The sequence below is a fragment of the Athene cunicularia genome (assembly GCF_003259725.1).
Source record: "Athene cunicularia isolate RWA chromosome 1 unlocalized genomic scaffold, athCun1 chr1_part1, whole genome shotgun sequence".
NCBI lineage: Eukaryota > Metazoa > Chordata > Aves > Strigiformes > Strigidae > Athene > Athene cunicularia.
Genome location: NW_020799091.1, coordinates 75,864,674 through 75,884,791, shown reverse-complemented (window position 1 = coordinate 75,884,791; position 20,118 = coordinate 75,864,674).

The window sequence follows — 20,118 nt, the reverse complement described above, 5'->3', positions numbered from 1 at the left end:
GTGATACTGCTCGGGGGGCCGCGGCCGGCGCACCCTGTGGAGAGCCCGGAGGGTCCTGGGCAGGCACAGTGCTCTCAGGTACACGACATGCACCTTGCGACATAAATACAGGTTGAGCACCATTGAAAGAAGCAAAAATTGAGCATCCCCATTCAGTGCTATAGAGTGAAGCTGTGGTTTGATAAGTGCCCATTTGATGTCAGGGTTGTGTGCCATAGAATTGTGCAGAAACCTTGAAGTCTAACTGCCTATGATGACAGTTTCTATTTGATATAAACAATTAAGATTATACAGTAATGCAAGTTTTAGGTCTATTTAAACTTACTAATAATTTTTCAAAATGTTATATAACAGTGAACACAACCATGCATTTTTACTGGGCAAAAACTTGCAATTAACTCTTTGCTACGTGTTTATCACTATTATCCTCAAAACGAAGAGTTGTGGGCTCCAAGATGTATAATCTTTCCCTCCCCCCTGCACTGCTTTCTAAAGCAGTGATGAGTGCTAATTGGGAAGACTTTCTTATCAGTTCTCAGAGAAGCATATTAACGCTTGTCCTACTTAAGAAGCAGATTATACTAGTAAGAAGGGAAAGCGGGTGGGAACCTTCCCCATCAGCCTTGAAGGGCAGACAGCTCTAGCTCAGGCACAGCCACGGGGTGCTGCTGCTGTTTGCCTGGGAGGGTCCAGATGACTAGTCTCTGGATAGCCCTGGGTGGATGAACCAAGTCAGTAAGCATTTTGCATGAGGAGCTCAGTATTCCACAGCATGAAGGCTAAATACTGCCTGTTTCTGTATTATTTTGAAAAGTTAGTTTATATAAATGTTTGTTGCTGTTCGTGGAAAAAGGCATCAAGGTTTAAGGTTGATCACCGCTGTTTGTCTGGAAAGAGAGTTCGGATCACATAAAACTAATAAACCTCTGTTTTCAGACTCAGACTGTAAATTAGTTTTAATCTAGACTCACCTGGTTTACAAAGATGGAAGAAAAAACAGAATTAATGCCACCTGAATAATCTGAAAAAGCCTCCATAAATTCCAGTGTTATAAGCAGTTACATCTCTTCAGGAGGGACAGGTCAGGTGAAAGGGTGTAAGAGTCTTTCATAGTATTAAACAGGATCAACTCTAAGAGTTCCTGATAGTATTAGAGCATAATCTGTATTGCGAATAGGATGATAGTTTAACACAGAGTAAGAACACATGTACAGATTAATGCCAACCAATGCTCAAAGACACAACACTACTTCAATCACAATTTGAGAAAGGCAGCTCCCTTCATTTAGATTTTTGTATGTTTTTGCCTCCTTTTATGCTGCATCGTAAAGGAGGATAACCAAAGAAACCTCTTAAGTAATCTTTAAAATTCAGCCTTCTTTTCATAAATTTAGATAAAATGGGTGGGGTCAGAAGTAATTTATCTCCTTTTCTATTTGTCTTCTCTGATGTTCATGGAATTGACTAATCAGCCATTAGCAACTAAGATAAAAGTTTTACTCAGTGGCTGCTATTCAGTCAGTGATTGACAAAGGAGATCCATCTCCCAACTGCACCTCTTTACTAGAGCGCTTCTACTATTTCTCTGAGAAAAGAATAATTTCAGTTTAGTTCCTGTTGAAAAAAAATACTGCTTTTGTATGAGAGAACAGTAGGAAGCATTTTTCTTTCTTTCTGGAATGAGTTCACCTTTTTATTTGCAGCATCATTAAATGATAGGAAAAGGTCAGAAGCCATTTTTTAGTAGGTTTTTTTTTTCCCCCTTTCCTTCATACTGCTTGATATTGTATGTAGAAGATGGTATTACCTGAAAACCTTCTGAAACAAAGATGTCAGGGGCAAAAAGCAAAAAAAAAAAAAAAAAAAAAAAGGGAGGGGGTGGTAATTCACCTATATTTTCATCACATCTCTTCCTGTGGTAGCTTCTTGTTTAATAGAGCCATGATGGCTCTTCCAGGGAGTCCTTTTGACTCGGCAGAGGCCCTAGGACCTCACAGAGTCACAGAGCCAATCCTCATGCATGTCCAGATTGACCCAGTTGTCGGTCTAAAAATCCTGGCATTACGTGGTAAGTGTGATTCCTAGTGGGAGTACTTTCATGGAGTCTCTAACAAAGTCAAATAGCATTGATTATTTCTGACTTCTCCCAAAGTCATTGCAGTCTAATACTTCAGTCTTCCTAGCTAGTGGAATCTAGTGCAAACAGAAAAGCTGCTTTATATTTGATATTTTCCTGATTTTGAGGTTTTTGACCAAAGAAGCTGTCCTATTTATATTTCTGGAAAATAGGAGACAAGGCTATGCAAGTGGCAGAGCTGGTAGAAGACATTTAATGAAACAATTAAATAATGTATCTTAATTCTGAAATCTTATCTCACAAAGCAACAGAAAATAGTAATGTTTTCTTTTCTGATTTATTGATTTTAGTTTTTCTTCCTCTTTCTTTCTCACTACTTTCATACTTTCAGTAATAGAATGGAGAGAAATCAAGAATAAGAAATACCAAATATCTGTATTGAAAAACAGTTTTCAGAACATAATACAGACATCTCTGCAGTGTTAAAAAACAGTTGTGTAAGATTTTTGTTGTTGTTTTCCCTAAACTATTCAAATACAGAATAGCAGTTGCAGCTGATCAAGGTAATGTTTAAGGTGAAAAACTAGTTATAATTAACAACATACCTGCTCTTATGATACAGTTGTATAACATTCAAAATATTTTAGCCATAAAGTAAATGGGTTTCTTTGCCCTGTTTTCTCAGTATATCCTGAGCTTCTATTTTGCATGGAGTCAGAACAAATCTTTTCAAGACTGGAAATATGAATAGCATTGTCCTGTGTATGCAGAATATTGCACCAAGTGAGTATGTGGTATTTTTTTCTCTCTGGTGACAACTTTCCTGTCCTAGATTGGTTTTGGTTTTTCTCTAGACTTCAGATTGTCCATTTAAAATCACTACAAAAAATATAGTTGTTGTGTTTTTTTTGTTTTGTTTTGTTTTTTTTTTTTTTAATTGGGTGATGCCTGAACCTGCATGATATTTAATGAGAAGTGGCAAACAGAAAGAACAGAATCATTCCAAGAACTGGGCAGAGGGTATTATGATGTAGAAATTCAATTATATATTGATATAGTGATATCATGCAAGTAGTGTGATTTGGACTTGAACTATTCAATATCCTCTCTTGTGGATAATTAGAAAGTTCCCACTAGAGGGATTTTTTTTTTTTTTTTAAGACTTCACTCTTAAAATAGTCATCTTAACTTTTGACTGGTGAAAACGGCAGTTGTTTCAGGTCTTGCCATAACTAGAATCACCAAAATTTACTACTTTTACTGTTCTTGATGGAAATATTTTGCTATTTGTGGGTTATAACTTCATTCATGAATAGAAAGACCATTACAAAATTATCTGCTCAATAAAAATCATTCTTATTATGGTTAGGGGGATGGGTAGATGTGTTTTCTTGCTTGCTTTTTTTTTTTTTTAATGTCCAATATAACAGCTATTGCTGATAACTACAAAGAAAACAGACATTGACACAGAAAACAATGATTGCTTTTCAATTTTGCTTTCACCTGAAACCTCTTTGCTCTTGGTGAATCCTCACATAATAGATCTGGTGGCTTCATGAATACATTAAACAATCTGTAATGACTGCTTCAGTAGTAAGTGCTGATGCATCAGTCAGAATGTGTTGTAGGAATGGGAACTTGAGAAAGTAGTATCTGTCTACAATTGAAAGGTATTGACAAATGACCCAGAGAGCCTTAATGTGAAGCCTGCCCTCTGTCTTGAAATTTTATTTTTTTTTTAATGCCTTTAGGAGGTGTTACAGGTAGTCATAAAGTACAGACATGCAAGGATATTCTTAACAATGCTGAATATGCTATCTGAATGAAAACACTTTTCCCCATTATCTGATAGGTTATTTGAGAAAATAACTTGAAAAAATACACAGAACACAATGCGCTTCCCATTAATTGACTTCAAATGTTTTTTTCTTGCTTTTTAATAGGAATCAGATGGAATGTCTATGCAGTAAGTGCTAATTCTATTTTTTTTTTTTAAATAAATACATATAAAAGAGAAAAAGGAATTCTTTAGAGCTTTGTAATATGTTCTTAGAAGTACTGTGGAAAGAACTATTTGCAGAGATACATAGAGCTGTGTTTTGTACGGTCAGCTAATTTATAGCTTGATTGCAGCACAGCCTTTTGTCCTCATCATTGGATCCTGGTACATAGTGATAACCTGATACGGTTCAGTAAATTCTGTGCTACAATAGATTAAGATATTTGTTTGTTCCACCAGGTTTTGAGAGCTACCATTCATCCTTTCAACCCAAAACTTTCCTTCATTTCTTTCCTTCTCATTTCACAGAAGCATCACAATTTTGCTAAATAGTTTTGATGTGTTGCTGACATAATCTTTGGAGGAAAAAGCAAACAGTTATTGCCTATACCTTTAATGAGAAACTTCTTGTATAACATCAAGACTAATTTGGACGAACATTGCAGGTATCCACAGAGCACAAGCAATATCTTTTGCAAAGAACTACCATAAAAAAGCCTTTGGGGAAGATACAATCTGCCTTGTACAGAAATAAAGCCAATTCTATTTCCCACTCTCCCTTAAATGTAAGCTGCTTAGTGGAGTATCTCAAAAAAGGATAAAATCTAGAGATTAAAAAGTCATATGACACATAAATCAAAAGAACAGAAGGGGTTGAAAATGAGTTTGTAAAGAAGTAATTTTTTAGCATTCACTATAATTGGTCTGCTACAGTACTTATCCATTATCTGCTTTTTTTAGTTATCACCATTTTTCTGGAACATGATGGATAATTGTACTTAGGAATTTGAAAGTAAAATGTGGCATTTGCATAAAGAATTCATTTTTAACTTAATTTCACCTTTATGCTTTTTAGCCTCATCTTTTAGAAAAAGGCCCCTGAAGAAAGGCACCTGAAAAGCAAAGTTAGTTTCCAAAAGGGCATATCTTATATTACTATAAATCATGAGACCTTATGACTTTTAAAAGATAGCTTCCTACTCTTTACAAGATTTCTGTCCTATGTGTCACTGTGACAGCAACCTCAATTTGATACTATAATGTAGCAGACTAGAGAAACTGACACAGTTATCTTTGAGGATTCAAAATGCGGGTAAAAAATATCACTTCAAAAACATGTTCAGTATTTCTAAAGAGAATGAGGGAAGAAAGCAGAAAACATGTACAGAACTTCAGCTTTTAAATACTACAAACTGCTGAAATATGCACATCACACATTTAATCAACAATAGAGGCCCTTTTGGTGAGAGCAATTTATCATCAGATAGACGTGGATTATGATAGATGATGGGACACAGGAGAGCCTGTTTCTCTGCGTGAGTCTGAAGAGGTGTCTGCTCACGTGAAACATAAAGGTTGCTATACCTGGGAGAGTTAATAAGGGATTTAGTAGGGCATATCCACTCTTAGATTATTCTTCCCTTTCAAACATTTAAAAAACAAGCTCTCACAATTGTGTTCCTGCTAAATGGTCTTGCCTCTACTCTTACAGCAAAAGGAAACAGCTTTCTATGCTAGTCATTTTCCCCTAAGCACAGTTCTGCTTTCCGTTGTGCATCTTTATGTGCATCACTGTAGCATGTGCAGTTTCTTCAGAGTCAATAAAAATTATTCAATTTTGATGTAACCTTTGAAAAGTAGTCATTCCACGAAAACATCATAACTGTGTATCAAAAAAAAAAAAAAAATAAATAAAATTTCCATGTAAATAGTTCCCTTTCCATATCTCTTAGTTGACCCTCTTCTGTGTTGCTAGAATAATTTATCAAAAATACATCACTAACATCCCTTTCCTATGGTGATTTGATCATTAATGGATTTTTGTTATGCTTAATCTTTCATTTGAATTCTGTATTTCTTTTCCCTTACACTTAATTTGTTTTTTCCACCTGTTGTCCCTCCTTCTATTTTAAGGCTGTAGAGAGATGCTCAGTGGAATTAAGTTGGAATAGCTCTGCTGATCTCAGAAAAAGCAGGGCAGTTTACACACACAGAGAAAAGCAAAACTTCATCTCATTTTGAACCTGGACACAAAAATTAGGTTAACGCATAAAAAACTGCATCTCAAATGTAAAAAACCTCACAAAACCACAGACAGAAATTGCTGTAAGCCTTACCTCAACAGTGAGAAATTTAACTAAAACCAGATTTAGGCTAAATGTGCCATGTTTCAAATAACTTTCTCTAAGTTCACTGATTTCTTGTTTGTATTCCCCTCTTACTGTCTATCTTGTTTCATTTTTATGCCTTCATCTTTGACTCTCATTCATATTTTTCATAGCTTTCAGCCTTTTTTTTACTACTACTGCAGTTATTGAGGTCTTGTTTTTCAGATGAATTTAAAGATGCATGGTAGGATTCATCTTGCCTAGTTGTCGTCGTTTAACCCCAGCCAGCAACTAAGAATCGTGCAGCTTCTTGTTCACTCCCATGGTGGGACAGGAGAGTGAATCAGGAAAAAAAAAAAAAAGTAAAACTCATGGATTGAGATAAGAACAGTTTAATAATTGGATAATAATAACAATAGCAACAACAATAGTAGGTCCCTGAGCAGCAATTGGCCCCTCATGGACAACTCTTCCCAGTTTATGTACTAAGCATGATGTCCTATGGTATGGCATATCCCTTCAGCTGCTTCAAGTCAGCTCTCATGGCCATGTTTCCTCCCAGCTTCTTGTGCATCTTCTCATGACAGAACATGGGAAACTGAAAAGTCCTTGATTTAGGATAAGTGCTACTTAGCAACAACTAAAATATCAGTGTGTTATCAACAGTGTTCTCATACCAAATCCAAAACACAGCACTGTACCGGCTATTAGGAAGAAAATTAATTATCCCAGTCAAAACCAGGACAATATCCGCCCCTTATTCTATAGCATTTATGCCATGCTCAGGTCCCACACTTTCTAATAAATCCCAATTAATCACCACCACCTTTCCTGTCCCTTGATATGCACACACAGATATAATTCCCTTAGTCTATGTCCATCTCTATAAAATGTCTCTTGATTTCATTTAGTACATGACTTTGGTCTTCATCTGACATGACAGTCTTTCAGGGCAGGAAAGAGAGATGCATGCTGAAGCCAGCGTCCAGTTCTGTCATTGCTCTACTTTGCTCAGTTTCATCAAATTTCATTCCTCATTAATCTGGATGATTTTTACTATAATACCTTTGATATTTCATACAGCCACCATAGAAGAGATTATATACAGTGCTATATAGCAATTAACATAATACAATTTAATTAATTAGTTATTCTCACCCAAAATCAAATCCTCCTGAGGCACACATCCAATTTACACGGAATCACAGAAACATCTAGGTTGTAAAGGACCATGAAGATCATCTAGCCCTACCATTCACCCAACACTGACAGTTCCCAACTACAGCATATCCCTCAGCGCTATGCCGACCCGACTCTTAAACACCTCCAGGGATGGGGACTCCACCACCTCCCTGGGCAGACTATTCCAATGCCTAACAACCCCTTCTGGAAAGAAATGCTTCCTGACATCTAGCCTAAACCTTCCCTGGCACAACTTGAGGCCATTCCCTCTTGTCCTATCGCTTGTTACTTGGTTAAAGAGGCTCATCCCCAGCTCTCTGCAGCTTCATTTCAGGTAGCTGTAGAGGGCGATGAGGTCTCCCCTCAGCCTCCTCTTCTCCAGACTAAACACTCCCAGTTCCCTCAGTCGCTCCTCGTACACATCCTCCTGCATTACCCACCAAGTGAATCCAGGTCCTTGAGCAAAAGCAATGGGCTTGCTTTTGTCTGAGGCAGGAATAATGCAGTCTTCCCCTACATATTTTTTGAGTTCACTACAAGGGCTTTATCTCCTTCTACAGGATCTAGAAGTTTTGATTAGGCAGGGCCAGCTTGATTGACACATCCCCTAGTGTTGACTAACCAGGTATCTTTTGATAAATATGTATCCTAATGTTTGAAGGTCCCACCGCCTGTTGGTGACAGTGGAGTCTTTACCAGTCCATTGTACCATTCAATTTTCCCAGAGGCTGGTCTGTGATAGGGGATGTGATATACCCACTCAATGCCATTTGACCCATGTGTCTATGAGGTTGTTTTGAAAATGAGTCCCATAGTCTGACTCAATTCTTTCTGGGGTGCCATGTTGCCATACAACTTGCTTTTCAAGGCCCAAGATAGTGTTCCAGGTGGTGGCATGTGGCACAGGATATGTTTCTAGCCATACTGTTGCTGCCATTACCATTGTAAGCACATGGTTCTTACCTTGTGACGTTTGTGGTAGTGTGATATAGTCAGTCTTACTGGTCTCCACATATTTGTATTTCAGTCATCATCCACCATATCACAGAGGCTTTAACTGCTTGGTTTTCTTGACTGCAATGCATGTTTCACATTGATGGATAACCTATGCAATAGTGTCCATCGTCCTTGATCATGAGCTCATCTGTATGTTGCATCTCTTCCTTGATGGCCTGAGGTGTCATGAGCCCAACAAGTTATAAATAATTCACCCTTATGTTGCCAGTCCAAATCCACTTGAGCCACTTTGATCTAAGCAGCTTAATCCACTGTTCGTTGTTTTGATGTTCTTCAGTGGCCTGAATCTTGGGTACCTGAGCATCTACATGACATACTTTCACAACCAACTTTTCTACCTGGGCAGGAATATCTTGCCACAGTGCAGCAGCCCAGATGTTTCTGAATGCTTCATTTCCACTGCCTTAACCACCCCCACAGAGCATTTACCACCATCTATTAATCAGTATAGAGATATAACTCTGGTTATTTTTTTTCATTCAGCAACGTCTAAAGCTAGCTGGACGGCTTTCACCTCTGTGAAGTGACTCAATTCACCTTCTCCTTTAGCAGTTTCTGTGAGTTGTTATATAGGACTGCTTGTCATATACAGCTGCCTTCCACCTCTGATGCTTTCCTACAATGCGACACGGCCCATCAGTGAACAGGGCATATTGCCTCTCATTTTCAGTTAGTTTATTGTACAGTGGGACTTCTTCAGCATTCATCACCTCCTCCTCTGGCGATATTCTGAAATCTTTGCCTTCTGGAACATTCCAAGATTCCTGGGTGACTGGGATTTTCATATTTGAGATTATAGTGTGATCACTGCAACCCACTTATTCCACATGACATCAGTTGCATGATGTGTAGAGTGGACTGCCCCTTTGAACATCCAGCCCAGCACTGGCAGTCGGGGTGACAAGAGCTATAGTCCTTTCGTACCAACTACTTCCAGAACAGTTTGAACACCTTCAAAATTACTAATATTTCTTTTTCAGTTGGATTATAGTGGGCCTTAGATCTTCTATATGCCCAACTCCAAAACCCTAAGCATAGACCTCTGGTCTCCCTGGGTAATTTCTGACAGAGATTCCAGGTAGGGCCATTCCCCCTCCTCCCCCACCCCACTGCAGTGTAGAGCACATTTTTTATGTCTTGCCCTGCCCAGACTGTCCTAAGGACTACTGCAGGAGCTGTCTCTCGTTTAATTTGTTCAAAGGCTTGCCATTGCTCAGGGCCCCATTCAAAGTCATTCTTCTGGGTCATCTGTTAAAGAATGTTCACAATCAGGCTGTAATTTGGAATGTGCATTCTCCAAAAACTCAAAATGCCTAAGAAAGCTTGTGTCTTCTTTTTACTAGTCAGTGGGGACATAGCTGCAATTTTGTTGATTACATCCATTGGGATCTGACAACATCCGTCTTGCCATTTTATTCCTAGAAACTGGATGTCCTGTGCAGGTCCCATGACTTTACTTTGTTTTATTGAAAAAAGGGCTTTCAGAAGGATTTGGATGATTTCTTTCCTTTTCTCAAAAACTTCTTCTGTATTCCCCTACACGATGATGTCATCAATGTATTGCAGGTGTTCCAGAGCTTCATCCTGTTCCAGTACAGCCTGGATCAGTCCATGGCAAATAGTGGGGCTGTGTTGCTACCCCTGGGGCAGTTGATTCCAGGTGTATTGAACACTCCCCTCCCCCCCAACCCCCCCACTCCAGGTGAAAGACAACTGTGACCTGCACTCTGCTAAAGGGATTGAGAAAAACATGTTAGCAACATCAGTTGTGGTGTAACATTTGGCTGCCCTTGACTCCAGTTAATATTGAAGATCTAATATGTCCAGAATGGCAGCACTCATCAGCGGTGCGACTTCGTTCAGGCCATGATAGTCTCTGTGAGCCTCCACTCTCCATTAGACTTTTGCACTGGCCATGGGGCTGTTAAAGGATGAGTGAGTCCTGCTGATCACTCTTTGGTTCTCCAATTCACAAATCAGTTTATGGATGGGAACCAAGGAGTCTTGGCTACTGCAGTATTACCACCGGTGCCCCATTATGGTAGCTATTGGACCTGCTGTTTTTCAGTGCTCAACAACCCCACAATAGAAGGGTCCTCCAGGAGACTGGGCAAGGAGGACAGCTGCTTAGTTTCCTCCATCTCTGAGGCAGCTATACTGAACTACTACCAGTACCCTTTTGGGTCCTTGAAATATCCTCTCCTAAGACACCCTATGCCAAGGAGTGATCAACAGGACTTGCTCAACAGTCTGTTTTTTTCCTGTGCAGTATGGCAAACTGAAAAGTCTTTGCTTTAGGATATGCACTGCTTAGCAACAACTAAAATATCAACATGTTATCAAAATTATTCTCAACTAAATCCAAAATATAGCACCATACCAGCTAGTAGGAAGAAAATTAACTCCATCCCAGTCAAAACCAGGACACCTAGTCTGGCTGCCCCAAGATGAGATAGGTCTTACCTGGTCCTTCAGACTCTCCTTATCAACAATTTAAAAAATAACTAGCTACAGGGGATTACACTAATTTTACTTTAAGAAAGAACAAATCATTCCTATTATCTAATTATCACCACGAATTATAAAGGAAATCAAAGCACACTAACTTATACTCAGAGATACAGCTTTTAGATGCTTCAGTGTCATGTGTTTCACCTCTAATTTCCATTTTATTTGATTGTCTATTTTTTATACATCACTTTGAAATTTGTCTTGAAGGTAGCTAAGAGGCGAGGGAAGGCATCAGTGGTACAAACACTGTTCTGACTATGGCTAGAAATTCCTTAGAAAGGTCTATGTATGTAAAGTAAATCAGACTACAATCTGTCCTCCATTTTTTTTGGTAGGTTTTTTTTTTTTTTTTTCATTTTTTTATTCCTAACTTCATGTTCGTTTCTCTTGACTCTAGAATTTGGATTTTCCCAGAAGAGCACTGCTGTCAGTTGTGAAATCAAAACTCAAAAATCAATAGATCCTCAGTCATCTGGAATACTTTTGAAAACACCTCATTCTTTTCCACTGAAGCTTGCTCCCAAACCTTCATTCATCAGTGCCTTCTGGCACAAGCCTGTGGGGGATCTGTGGTTCACTCAACCTACACAGCCAGAAAGCTTAACACGCATCAGACACAGAACATTTTGGAAACTGTCTATTCTTCCTTTCCTACAGGATTCAGTCTTTTACACATTTACCTTCCAGTTTCAGAAGTCAAATGCCTTTATTATGATCGTTCATTGCCAACAATGTGCTCTGCACTATGAAGTATATTACACTGCAGTCAGGGTCTTCTCTAGGGATAAAGAATATTGTTCTCTAGCTAATGGCAGGAAGTGAGATTGTAGGGATTTTGAAGGCAAAATATCTTATTGGGCCTTACAGCTGCAACAATAACAACAAAAAAAATCAAAGTATTTTGAACCAGACAGTGCAATCCTCACAGCTCCCTATTAGAGCAGGGATTTTATTTGTTTTGGATGTGCTTATGTGGTGGACAGAATTCTAGACACTTTCTCAAAATAAGTCAATACTTACATTATACTTCACCATTGTTTGCTTGTTGGCAGAGGAAGACGTTTTTTCTGTATATTTTAAGATGGGAAGTGCAGTCTCAGAGAAGGAGCAACACATCCTTTATCATGTCATATGCATGTGCCATGTTTCTGTGACAGAAACAGAACCTACACTTTTAAACAGTACACTCCTGTGTCCAGAAGTTGCATCCTTTCAAATGATGGGACTTTGGAAGATTTGTAAATGGAAGCAAGTTGTATGATGGTGGTCATACTAAAGGTGCACATACTAAAGATATACATTTTAATACAACTGCATCATGCCAGTGAATTCAAAAAGTCTACTGAACCTTGTGCTAAAAGGCAGCAGTTGTATTATCCATCATCAACCCCTGCAGATGACATTTGGGCATTTGTAAGAAACTGAGATGTCCAGTGTTACTTATCCTTTCGGCTCTTCAGTTACTATAGAATGACACACCAGCCACCCGTAAAATACTTTCTCCTGTTGTTCTTTATAGGTAATGTACTTGTGACTTTTGAACACTTGCTTCACATTAATTCTTGGTGTCATGAATTAGATCTTCTTCATTTAACTGTAAGATAGCCACTGAAGAAGAGATGAAGGTTGGGTTTGGCAAGTGTAAGATAGCTACTGTAATGTCAGCTGGCAGTGAGCACACTTCTAGTAGATGAAAATAAGAACATCTAAAGGTGCTATTTTCCAACACAGTGAATGAAAAGGAAACTTAGAAATAGCTATTATTAATCCATTTAGTGATGAATGCTACTATTTTTCAACAGTGTTAAATTATTTTATAAGAGGCCATGGCTTTATATCGTGAATTGCTACTTACTTGAGCAGCCCTAGTCACTCTGCAGGGAAGAAACACACAGTAATTGCCATATTTGGTGAGAATGAAATACTATCTAACCCAGTGAATCATTTATAAATGCAGCCAGCACCAGATAGTTCTTATAAAAATTAGGAAAATCGCATGATCTTGAAACAGAAAGAGCCTCCCTAGGTATTTTACATGAGGTTACTGTTAGCTTTGTTGCATTCTTAACAATCTAGTGACCAAGGTATGAGAGGACAAAATTAAAAGTATATTACAGTGATATTAACAGCATTTTCATTAGAAATACTGTTGGCTTATGTATATAAGAAGGACAATACTAACCCAGGATAGTTGATTTTTAAAAGGTTGTTTACCCTAAGTTGCTAAAATAGGAACTCATTAATTTGGTTATATCTATTAGTAACATATTTTTTTTCCTATTACAATGAGATCACTATATCCTACTCAATAAAAAAGTGATAAAGTAAAAAGCATGTCAGGAGAAAAAAAAAAAAAAGTGGCAAACAATTTTTAAAAGCATTTTGGTCACCTTGGGGCAGGATTAGGACCAGAAACAAACATCCTAGGCCCTGTGTCAGGGCCTAGACCATGGACCACTCTTTTCTCTGCGACAAAGATAATGATATCAGAGAATCGTCAATCATGAACTTACCCTTTTCTACTGCAATACAATCATATTCCTTTGAGTTTTAAAGACCCTTATTGCTCTTTTCTACTCTGGATCCAGTTTTTGGAGATGAGCCACTGTCACTGACAGTAATACTAGCCTTAGTCAGAGCTTGTGCTTTGTTTGTAGAGACATCCTTTTATTAAAGGTGAGGATTAAGCATTAGTATCAGAAAACAAACAAACAAAACCACAACACCCCCCCAAAAAAAACCAAACAAACCAAACAACAAGACAACAAACCAAAAACCCACGGAGGAGGAAGACTAAGCTGCAAAGAGTTTATTTTACCACTGACAAATTTAGAGTTAGGTGCTAAGATCTACTAGTACTGGATGGTGTTAAAACATCTGATTTGGCTTGAAGCTTACAAAGTTTGCAGAATTACCTTGCTAGAGCATCCCGTTGCAATCCTTTTCTATTTCTTTCTTTCCCATCTGATCTCTCTAGAGTATGCCACCTTTACTGGGGTAAATCTTTAACTAGTAACACTTCCAAGTGAGCTGTGAACATTATTGATTTATATTAAAGAAGCATGTGCATTTTCCCCCTGCATTTCTTTTTATAAATTCATTCTTCACATTTTCAAAATTTCAGAATAGTAATTCAGCGTTACTGTGATATCTCCATGCCATAGGCCTCTCAAGGTATGACTGGTCTCAATAATGCAGTTTTAATGACATTATCCAGTCCATTTTTTTAAAACAAATGGTTTCTTAATCCATAAATAAGGTTTCATAAATAACACATTGACACATTTCCTACCTTTAAAGTTGGTGAAACTTGTAAATATAAGACCTAAATTCTGACAGAATTGATACTCCTGGGGATCAAAATTGCTATGTAACAGTGCTTGTGGGGAGAGAAAGGACAAGAAAATATTTTTCCGAGTAGGTCCTAGGATTATTCTTTTAGTCTCTGATAGACTAATTCACTGACACCTTCCTAAAAATTCAGTTGAAGCTTAGTGCTATTTTCACTCAGTGTCCTCAATTTAGGAATGTTTGTGCATGGGTTCAAAATGCATATGTACATCTTGAAGAAGGATTGTTTTTAATTATGTTTTAGGTTAAGTAGCCAAAGAGAGGAGTCTGATTTAACACACTAGTCTTAAATTTCTGCCTAGTTTCTAAAGCAAAATGACATAATTTTTAATCCACTCAATTAGACAGAGCCTGCTCCAAACTCTAGAAATACAAGACGTTTTTCTCTTATTGATTACAGCTAAACTTTTATTTCAACAGTATTTTGAACACCACTGTTGTTCCAGGAGCTTAATCTCATTAATTTAATTTCAATATTGTTCTTTCAGCTTTTTTCTCTTCAAAGAAAATCTCTGCAATTTGTCATGAAAGCTCTAGCCATAGACAAATTATTCGCATTTTCTACCCTGTGAGGCTTATCTTTCAGTTTAGGCAATTGCTTTGGAAGTTTGCATTTTGGAGTAATCTTCAGACCTTTTCTTCTTTCAGTATGGAGAAGAAATTTACAGTCAGAATTATTAAACTGCAGAAACTTTCACAATTGTAAATTTTATGGTGAATTTAACCTATGTTACAGCTGATTGCACAGCTGCTACATGTTTATACTAATGTTTTTGTTTAGACTGAAGCACCAGTCACCCATATTCTGATATGTCAGTTGACATTCAGATTCTGCTTTTGAGTGAGCCAGCTGGCTTCCCTGGCAGGAAAATGAGGGGTTGCATTCAAGTCTTTTCCCTGTGGACTCTATGATGACCAGAGCCGTGCTGATTAAAGCCAGTTCACAGTGCTCCTCTCCTGTCTTCCCATGCCTTAAGCATGAGCCACTTTGTCCATGCTGCATTGACCTTGGCTTTTTACTGCAGAAGTACATATAAAGTGGGCTGCAGGACAGCCCTCTCATTTCTGGGTAAGTTTTCAGTGTACCTCCTATGTAAGTAGGGTGGTTGGTGTCACAGAGAAAAATGGCGTCCTCATCCATACTTTGAATGTGCCCACAGCTGAGTGCACAGCATCTAGTGTGAATTCTATAGCAGGGGAAGGAGGCAATCTCCTAGGATCTTCTGTGCCTTTGTCAGCAGGGGAGCCACACAGATTTTTTGTTTGTTTGTTTGTTTGTTTTATAAAGTAAACTCAGGAGTGTTTATTCTCTGCCATGTTCTACAGTATCTGTGATGAATTGCACAAAATACATAGCAGGGAAGCCACAACTGGGACATCTCAGAACTCAAGCAGCAGCACTAAATTTCAGCACAAGACCCAGCTGAAGCCTCAGTGAATGGGAATCACAGAATCCAAAGAATAAAAAGAAGACTGACACACAGCTAGGCCTGAAGTCCCAGTAGAGGTTAATTTTCAGGAGTCTAAGGCTCCAGAATTAATTCCTTAAGAGATCCATCAGGACCATACTAATTTCTCCCACAGTCTGTATAAATGCATTGCTATGTATAGTATTTCTGATATATGTAGAAGAATAGATAGATGTATGGGCTCTGGCTAGCAGAAATGGTTTATGAGGTACTGACTGGTTTGTAGGACCCAGACTCTAGGACATAAGAACGTCTAAGATACTTTAAGGTATCATAAATCCTCAACGTATCTGTATCTTCATCATCTGCAAGATATCTCTAGTTTAGCTACTTCTAGTTTAATTGAAGGAAACTACTCTGATTAGTAAGGCTCACATATCCCAAATATTTATTTATTTATTTGTCATGTTGGCAATTTTTTATTGTGTTATGTGGAGTAAATCTCTTAACCTTTTTTTGCTTCAGTTTAACCAAGCTGTAAAAACATTACTCTGGCACTGTCTTTTCTTCCTATGACACTGGCCATTGAATTAAATGTTATTGAGTATTGAATTGTATATTATTGCATTAAAAATATTTTTGGATTTAAATAATCTTTGTAACTCCTGTCAAGGTCTTCAAGATACTTCTGTATTGAAATAATACTAAAGATTTTTATTATGTTGTTCCCGAATCTTCTTAAATTTCCAGAATATGCACCATCTGTATCAAGACTGCTGAATAGGCTTCTACTGCCCACAGAAAGCTCAAAGAAGGTGTAGACAACATTTTGTGCTAAACTACTTGTACTTCCAGTCTGTATAAGAACCTTTGTTTTTGGCTAAGGCCAATGGAAGACTAAAGGAACACTTTTCCTTAAATTTGTATTTCAAGAGTTTGAAAAAACTTTTCCTAAATTTTAGTATCAAGGGTTTACTCCAAAATTAACTTTATCCTTGTTTTTTACTTCTAAACAGCTTTTTTGAGTATCTTCCAGTCAGAGAACCCATCATAGTGTGCAGGTGATTCTCCCAGTGTCCTGGTTTGACTATGTAGTAGCTCTATTAGATTGGTCTAAATCTACCCAAAACATGACTAAGCTTTTTATAGAAAGTTATGAAAGGTCAACATGATTTCTCTAAAATGGAACACCAATTATTATCTATCAATAGATTAAATAAAAGCCTTTAACTCAGGAACTCATGTTGTTTCTTGTCACCTATAAAGCGGAACAGATTAAAAAATTAATAAAATATTTGTTTTGAAATATTTTTTTCTCTATTATATTTCGCTATAATCCATTCATATCTGTAGTTCTGTAAAAGGGTTGGATGCAAATGCTATACTAATGAATGTGGATGCCTCACTGTTATATGGTCTGGAACACAACTCTTCTGCAGTGAATCTTCCTCTTTGGGAAATGTTTTTCTGCTTTGAATAAACTCGCTTTAAAAGAATTTCCTTTTTTCTTGTAATAATAAATAATTTCTATGACAATATCACCCATGGCAAGGAAATGTCTACTGTACTTGAAGATACAAAGGTAGTATCTTATCTGCTATAAAATTACTATTCATATAATTCATTACTATCTTGTGGTCAAAGCAAAAAGTAATGCAAGAATCCAAAAAGCATATATAAACCATACTTTATGCTTCGTATAGCTAAAAGAAAAATATCATGAGATGATATTAATGAAGATAGAACTTTTTATGTACTTTCAAAAGATCCTCCATAAATCACCATTTCTTGTGAGTTTTTTTGTGTTTATTTGGTTGGGTGTTTTTTTGCATTACAAGTAAAAAACACATATTTGAAAATAATACCTCATCTCCGGTTGTCTTTGACCGCAACACACATTACATTTAGAGGATGGAGCCACATGTGTCTCAGAGGATTCTGGCACTATTTCTTGTAGCCGAGGATATATTCAGAATTATCCTTGCAATGTACATTTTTCCCTGTCCTTCACTTATTATAATACTAGCACCAAGTACCCTAGTAGGTGGAGATTTTCTCCTCTAGATCTTTTTTCTTGTCAATATCTTTACTTAAAACTTTTTTTCAAGTGACCATAAAAGCATACCTCAGGTAATGTATAAACAAGCAACTAGCTGATGGAAAAGTTATCCTTAAAATTAATACTCACAGAAACATTGTGTATTAACTCTAACACTCTTCAGTAAATGACTGAGATTAATGATAAATAAATTAAACTGGTTTTAGAAAACCCAGCGTTATGGAGAAATGCAACTTGCAGGTGGAGTTTGGTTTTGATTATGGATATTAGTTCACTTCTACTTTAGGTTAAAAGAGTAGCAATATCATGTTAAAGTATTCAAAAGGACTTATTTTTAAAAGGCACTTTATAATACTATGAGAAAATGGAAAATTAGTTGCTTGCTTCAACCACTGTTGACAGGTTTCTGTAAAAGGAGGAGAATTGACCTGAAATACAAGTCCAACAAAACTACGTTTTAAGTTACCTAAGCAACTTGGTCTGACCACAAGGTGATCTTTGAGCAGAGTTTGGCACTAAATAATCTCCTAAAGTTATTCCAACCTGAATTATTCTACAATCCTATGATTTAGATATGATTTTCCACAGACTTTAAATGGAGTTAAGACAGATCCTTTTATCTGCTGGACCACTCCTGAATTACTATTAAATTTCTATAAATATTCTATAAGGCTGTTGTCAGAGATATTATTTAGGATTAGTGGTGTATCAAATTGAAATACTAGTTTCATACCTCCTTCCAGAATCTTTACAAGGCCTAATTTAAATGTTCATAAATGTTTATGTTCTATGGATTTGGGAAACACTAATACTGGAAACTCACAGTAATCCTAAGGAGAAGAAGGGTATATTCCCTTCTACTCCATACTGATAAAATTGTTTTTGGAATATGATCTCCTGTTTGGATGGCCAGTAGATCTCTGGAGACTTTGCACTGAAAAGTGAAAATAGATCAAAACAATCACCTCTCTGATAAATCTTCCTGTCTCTAACACTGCATATATTTATGAGTAACCTCTATACCAATCAGCAAAAGGGGTTAATATGGTTCCTGACCCACACAGCCCAATTAGTCTAAGCACTGTCCATGCCCAAGCATATTCTGAGAGTGTGATAGATAATCCAGGCCAGAAATATCCTGAAAATTGGACTAAAAAGGTAATAAAATGGATGCCTGTTTGATCTGGGGCTGTGATCTGTCCGTATTTAGTTTACAAGAACAGAGAAATCCAGAGTTCAAACCAATTCAATGATTTGGCATTAATATCCTTATATTAAGAGCAAACAGACATTGTGATGAATATCCCAAACTTTTATTTGTAAATGTATAAAAAGAATTTAAAAGAAAAGCTGGAGAAAGATTTATCAGTATAACAGGAATAGACACTTTAAAACAACTCTGTATAAGTGATATGAAATAGTAGTAATGTCAAAATAGGAAACTAGATATATTAAATACTCTTCCAAAAAAAGAAAGTAAATTAAGATAGTCAGAAGGCATGTATGTAATAATTGTTAAAATGTGATTAAAGTCTAAAAACACAACATAGCTGGCAGAAAATAAAAAAAAAAGAATATAATTCAAACAATAATGCAGGAAACAGGATGTGGAACAGCTGGGTGAAGCTGAGATTTTTGAACCTCTGTGATCAGCTACCTCCATTCTTAGTCACAACATTTGGGTTTAGATCCAAATGGCTCCAAAGTTCAGCCTTGTCAGTGTGTGCAAAGCTTTTAATCGAAATTCTGTGATCTGGTATCTGTCAGAGAACTAGGTGTGGCAGCTTCAGTTTCATAAATAGCCGTTAGCAAAAGATGTGTTTATTTAGTGAGACTGAGATCAAATGCTAGGGACTTCAAGGCAACTGTTAATCACTAGAACAATGTTTGTTAAAGCTAGCTCTGTTAGAATCAATTCAGAAGACTTTAATTATCAAGTTTACTTCTTAGACAAAAGAAGGGGCTCCTTAGCAGTTTTAAGGGAAACAAAATAAAAGCTGGGGTTTGGAGGTCTATTTCCACCAGCATGAACACTAGAATATGGGATGGTCATGGCTGAGTGTTTCCTATTGTCCTTGCTCCAAATGGTGATGAGACAGAAAGAGGGACATGAGATGCCCATCTGGGCTATAAAAGAAAAAAAACCAAAAAACTAAACCAACACTTCAGCATTTGGACAGCATTGTAGCAAAGTATTTTAATGTCCATTCATTCCAGTCACTTTCTTTACATATTTGCATGAATGCCATGACTTTCTTACAGATTCCAAATCTTCTGACCATTTGTTACCATATCTTGATTTCCATTTTTAAAATTTGTGTTATCTCAATACAAAATGTTTCTTTTTGTTAGATTAATTTCCTATTAACTCATTCTTTTTTTTTTTTTTTTTTTTTTTTTTTTTT